The sequence below is a fragment of the Lepisosteus platostomus genome, chromosome 15 (assembly GCF_059453375.1).
Source record: "Lepisosteus platostomus isolate fLepPlt1 chromosome 15, fLepPlt1.hap1, whole genome shotgun sequence".
Taxonomy (NCBI): Eukaryota; Metazoa; Chordata; class Actinopteri; order Semionotiformes; family Lepisosteidae; genus Lepisosteus; species Lepisosteus platostomus.
Genome location: NC_142625.1, coordinates 341,320 through 347,500, shown reverse-complemented (window position 1 = coordinate 347,500; position 6,181 = coordinate 341,320). Strand labels below are relative to the sequence as shown.

Genomic DNA, 6,181 nt, shown 5'->3' with positions numbered 1-6,181 from the left:
TCTTCAGGGTTTCCCCCGCGCCTCCCGGTATCTCCAGGCCGTCGATGACGGGGTCCCGTCTCACCGCCTCTGCTAAGGGCTCTGTGAAGAGAACATAGAGAAGGGGTGAAAGGGGGCAGCCCTGTCGTACTCCGGATTCCTGGGGAATGAAATCCCCCAGGTTTCCGTTCACGTTCACTCTGCTGCCCACGTCAGAGTACAGAATCTGAATCCAGCGGCTGAAACTCTCTCCGAAACCGAAGCGTTCCAGCACCCTGAACAGATAGCTGTGGTTCACTCTGTCGAAGGCTTTCTCCTGGTCCAGGCTGACCACCATCATGGGCACGTTCCGGTCCTCGGCCCAGGCGATGGCGTCTCTGGTCAGCTGGAGGTTCCAGCTGACGGATCGCCCCTCCACCCCACACGTCTGGTCGCTGTGGATGATGTGGGGGAGGGCGGTTCTCAGTCTGCCGGTCAGGAGCTTGGACAGGATCTTTACGTCCACGCAGAGCATCGTGATCGGCCTCCAGTTTTTGAGGTCGGCGGCGTCTCCACCCTTGAAGAGCAGGGAGATGACGCCCTCCCTCATGGTGTCTCCGAGTTTCCCCCGGCGGAAGATCTCCTGCGCCACTTCCACCAGATCTGCCGCCAGGGTGTCCCAGAAGCAGGTGTAGAATTCCTTGGGGAGTCCGTCCGGCCCCGGCACCTTGCCATTCTCCATGGACAAGAGCGCCGCCTTCAGCTCCTCGGCCGTGATCGGACCCTCCAAGTCCTCCCTCACCTCCTCCGGTACTCGTGCCGTCAGCCCCTCCAGAAAAGCATCGCCTGCCTCCACCTCCGTCTGCTTTTCTGAAAAGAGCTCCGTGTAGAAAGCGGTGGCCGCCTCTACTTTGTCGCTCTCGTCCAGCACTTCCTCTCCATCTCCCCGTCTCAGGCCGTGGATCACCCTCTTTTTCTGGGCTCCCCGGACCTGGTTGAAGAAATAGGAGGAACAGGTTTCATTATTTTCATAATGCTCCCTCTGTGCTTTGACGAGGAAAGCCTTGGCTTTCTCCGTGTGCAGTCTGCGGAGCCTCTCCTTCAGGTCCCGTGCCCGGGCTGAATTGAAGGCTCCTCCCCCGTTAGCCGAGCTGTACTCCTCCTCGAGTTGCCTCTGGAGTCGTGCAGCTTCCTTCCTCTCCCTGGCCGCCTTCCGTCTGCAGTACGTCTGCGCCAGGGTTCGGGTCCTGTCCTTCACCGACTCCCACCATTCCACCACGGAGCTGTAGCCGTCTCTCAGGTCTCCCCAGCTCGCGTAGTCTTTCCGGAACAGTGCCCTGAAGTCGTCTTCCTCCAGTATCTCCCGGTTCAGCTTCCAATACCCACGACCGAATGCCGGCAGGCTGGTGTTAGCCACCACCGTCAAGCGCTCGTGGTCGGAATACCACGCCGGGGACACCGTCGCCGACTCCAGGGAGCAGGTCGTGTGCACGAAGATGTAGTCCAGGCGGCTGCACACTCCCCGGGAGTTCTTCCAGGTCGGTCCGGCGTCGTTCGGGCGGCACCGTCTGAAGCCGTCTACTAGGGAGAACTGCTTGAGTAGCGACTCCAGCTCTGCCGAGCTAGCGTCGCTCCCCTTCTCCCGGTCGACGTTGAAGTCCCCGCCGAGCACCACCTGTCTGTTAGTGGTGCAGCAGCTGGCCAGGTCAGCAAACACTTCCTTCCGGATAGAGGGTTCCGTCGGAGCATAGACGTTAATCGCTCTCAACTTCTGCCCCCTCCAGTCGATGTCTGCGACCAGGATCCGGCCCTGCACCACCGAGAAGGAGGAAACCAGCGTCATCTCTGGGTTCCCGAGGAGGATTCCCACTCCGGAAGAGTGGACCCCTCCTACGCTCCAGCATGATTCTCCCTTCGTCCATTCCCTGGTGAATGTCAGCTTGTCGCTTTCATCCTTCAGGTGGACCTCCTGTAAGAAACAAACTGAGAAAGACTTTGAGGCCAGATCATGAAAGACTCCCCGTCTTTTCACTGGGTCTCTCAGCCCTCTCACGTTAGTTGTTAAGAAGGTTAGTTTCACAGTCATGGTTAAACTAGTGAAAGGTAAACCTCCTCTCTGTACTTACAGTAGAAACTTGGGAGTCTACATCTGGGCACTGTTTAGCCTAGATGTAACTCCTCTCGTTCGGGTCCTGGGGGGAATATACTGGGCTCCCTCCAGGTTTCGCTGGGGACTGAAAGGAAAACATGCTGGACAGGTCCAGCCCTACCATCAGTCCGGGCTCCAGGGCGGCTTCAAAATAATCCTCGTCGTCCTCGAGGATACTCTCAGCCACCGCTTCGGGGAGGCTCCTTTCTTCCCTCTCTCGGGGGGTTTCGGGGGCCTCCAGTTTCTCCTGGGCCTCGAGGGAAGGGGGCTCCAGTTCCTGGGCTGCCTCTTCCTTTTGTCCCTGGGCCTCGGGGGAGGGGGTTACCTCTTCCTGGGCTGCCTCCTCCTTTTGTCCCTGGGCCTCGGGGGAGGGGGTTACTTCTTCCAGGGCTGCCTCCTCCTTTTGTCCGTGGGACTCGGGGGAGGGGGGTTCCGTTTCCTGGGCCTCGGGGGGGAGGGTTTCCATTTCCTGGAGCGCCTCCTCCGGTTGTTCCTGGGCCTGGAGGGAAGAAAGTTCCGTTTCCTCTAGGACGAGGAAACGGTTTTCCCTTACCACTCTCTTTTTCTGTCCTTCCGAAGGTGGGTCCGCCCTGGGTCTCTTCTCCCGCTTGCGCTTTCCCTTTTTGCTGGGAGTTATCCAGGTCCCTTCCTCCGGTCGGCCATCTTGTCCCTCTTCCTGGCGGCCATCTTGTGGCACCGATGCGGCTGGGGGTGTGGCCTCGGCAGTTTCGGGTCTCAGCGGGGGAGGTGCGGGTTCTTTGTTCTCAGCCCTCTCCCTTTGTCTGGAGACCGGTTTCTGCCTGCCGGCTTCCACCACCTGCGCAAACGAAGGTTTGCTTACCTTACATTGGCGAAGGAGGTGTCCCTCGGCGCCGCATCCGTCACACTTTTTGGCTGCCCGGCAGGTTTTTGCCAGGTGCCCGTCCTCATTGCAGTTGTGACATCTGACGATGTCACATGTGTTTGTTTTGTGGCCGGACCGTCTGCACTTGCTGCAGAAATCCGGCATCCTGGGGTAGTAGAGGTAGCCCCTGTCGGCTCCGATGTTGAAGCGAGCCGGGGGGTGCTGGAAACCGTCAACGCCCTCTGGGTCCTCCTTCAGGAGGACTCGGTACTGGCGTTTGCCGTACCAGACGCCTTCGTCCCTGACCTCTGTCGGTTTTCCCACTACGGTTACATACCTCCCTAGGTACGCTGTTACCCGCTCCGCTGGTACGTAGGGATTGTACGTGCAAACCGTAATGGTCCTCTGGTTCGTCTTCCTCATAGGCTCCGGCCTGAAATCAGAGAAACCAGGGTGCTTACCTTTCTCCCTGACCAGTCTCGTTGCCTTTTCGTACGCCGCGTCCGTGGCCATGTAGGCCTCCATGTATCTCTCTGCCTTGTTGTCCTGGAGGCAGTAGAGATCGCCGGCCACCAACTGCAAGATCCCTCGCAGGAAGGTCATGAAAAAGGCCTTAGCAGTCGGCATCGGCTCTGTCTTCTTTGTCCAGTGGAACCGGATCAAAGTCCTCTTGTCCGCCATCTCTGAGGGAGAAAAAGGGAACAAAAAGGAAAAAAGGAGGGAAAGAGAGAGAGCAAAAGGAGCAGCGAGGGAGCCCTGGCCTTTGTCCTTGTGGGCAAAGCCCAGCTAGGTGCAGGCGCAGGAGGAGAGAGAGAGAGGAGAGCGGAAAGTGCTTCCGGGTCTCAAGGAAGAAAGCAAGCACCGCGGGCAGGCCACGTGTACCTGCTCCCAGCCAAGAGGCCAAGGAGGCAGAGAGAGAGAGAGCGGGAGAGAGAGGGAGCGGATAGCGCTTCCGAGTCTCAAGGAAGAAAGCAAGCACCGCGGGCAGGCCACTTGTACCTGCTCCCAGCCAAGAGGCCAAGGAGGCAGAGAGAGAGAGGGAGAGCGAGAGAGAGAGGGAGCGGATAGCGCTTCCGAGTCTCGAGGTGGAAAGCAAGCACCGCGGGCAGGCCACGTGTACCTACTCCCAGCCAAGAGGCCAAGGAGGCAGAGAGAGAGGGAGAGAGAGAGAGAGAGAGAGAGAGAGAGGGAGCGGATAGCGCTTCCGAGTCTCGAGGTGGAAAGCAAGCACCGCGGGCAGGCCACGTGTACCTACTCCCAGCCAAGAGGCCAAGGAGGCAGAGAGAGAGGGAGAGAGAGAGAGAGAGCGAGAGAGAGAGGGAGCGGATAGCGCTTCCGAGTCTCGAGGAAGAAAGCAAGCACCGCGGGCAGGCCACGTGTACCCACTTCCAGCCAAGAGGCCAAGGAGGCGGAGCAAGAGAAAGGGGGAGGGGAGAGGAGAGAGCAGAGAGAGAGAACGTTGATGCCGGATTCCACCCAGCTCAGCTGCTGCTTGGCCTTAACCCCCTAGGCTCAACCTAGAGCGATACCAGCTCAAGCACTCTTCAGAATCTTCGATCGCCTTCTAGACCTCTGGCAAGACAAGAACTGCGGGCATGCCACTTGAACTTGATCTTAGCCAAAAGGCCGAGAAGCGATGCCCACAAAGGCGCGGACCGACGCGCGGGCGTTCCGCTGGCGCACAGTGGCGCAGGCCGACTCCTCTGGAGCCCGGGACCCGCGCAGCCGCCGGCCTCCCTGCAGCCAGAGGCCTGCCGCGGGACTCTGCTCCCCCTCTCTCTTGCCTGCCCGCCTGCCTTCCTGCCAGTCCCGGGCGGGGGCCCTGCTCTTTGATCTTCTGTCAACGGCCCGACAACGACCGCAGCCGCAGGGGGCGCCAGCCGCCCGGCCTCCTTAGCTTAGGCCCCTCCCACCGGCAGCAGCTGCGCCCAACCGGCTGCAAGCGAAAGCCGAGCGCCAGCACCTGCGGGCAGAGGCAAGGGGCAGCTCTCTCTCGGGAGGGAGGGACGGGGACGCGCGCGCGCGCGCACACACGCCTGCCTGCCTGCCTGCCGAAAAAAAAGAAAGAAAAGGTGGATATACTAAGTTTTTGGGAGGGAAAACGCCCAGCTGTCGAAAGGGGCCCGCCTGCAGGGACGGGGACGGACACACACACAAGCAAGCAAGCAAGCAAGCAAGCAAGCAAGCCACGCCTGCCTCCCTGGGAAAAGGCTGAAAAACCTAAGTTTTTTGGAGGGAAAACGCACGGGAGCCGAAAAGGGGGCCGGCCTGCTTGCCCAGAGAGTCGAGACGCGGGAAAGCGCACAGAGGGAGCACGGGAACCGAGAGGGCGAGAGAGAGACAGAACACAGAGACACACAGATGGACGAGGGACGAGGGACGAGACCCGAGAAGAAGGAGCTCCAGTCCACTCCGCTTGCTTGCTCGCTCGCTCGCTCGCTCGCTCGCTCGCTCGCTAGCTAGCTAGCTAGCTACCTACCTACGTCTGTCTTTTCACCGCTGAGAGAAGGTGGTGCACCGCTCCCGGAGGCGCTGCAATACCGGGCCGATGCGTGGAGAGGACGGAGCAAGCTCCTGATCCAGCTCCCTGTTCCAAAAATCCGTTTAATATGTGGTCCCCCGATGGGGGACGTATCAGATATTAAACTGATAAGAACAGATTTTTTTATGTTTTATTAGAAATCAGTACAAAACAGTGCTTTTAAAAGTTTAAACTACCCACCACCTTTAACACCACGTGATCAAGTCCTTCCATCTCTCCCGAGCGGCAGCGAAGCCCCATCGGAAGACGTCCCATCTGATTCTCCGTGCCACGTCCTTTCTGACTCGTCTCAGGATTCCTGGGACCGATCTCTCCACGCCATGCTTGACCAACGTTGCCCTCGCTTCCCAAATGTACAGCTTGGTCAAGCTGATCAGGAGCCATAAAAGAAAAGCTGCGTTCCACTTCCGGGAACCGGCCACGCCCTTCATTACCACGTTTAGCGTCAAGAGGGACCCCAGGCCTACCTGTGCGTAGTGGTGCTGGCTGGACCTCCACACCCTCTGCACGAACCCGCACTCCCAAAAGACATGATTGACTGTTTCTTCCCCTGTGCAGCCGTGCCTCGGGCACTGGCTCTGTTTTGACAATCCATGCGAGTGCATGACGGCCCTGACCGCCATTCGACCCCACACACCAAGCCAGTTTAGATCTTTGAGCCTGTTATCCAGGCCCTTTGGTTGGGCCT

At 59.3% G+C, this 6,181-nt stretch overlaps 1 non-coding gene across 1 annotated transcript; it reads right to left on the bottom strand.

Moving 5' to 3' along the window:
- Positions 1–5,458: 5,458 nt before the first annotated feature.
- On the bottom strand, positions 5,459–5,648 carry LOC148647324 (U2 spliceosomal RNA). The gene has a single exon (XR_015926990.1). It is a non-coding gene; the product is annotated as a U2 spliceosomal RNA (small nuclear RNA).
- Positions 5,649–6,181: the final 533 nt, after the last annotated feature.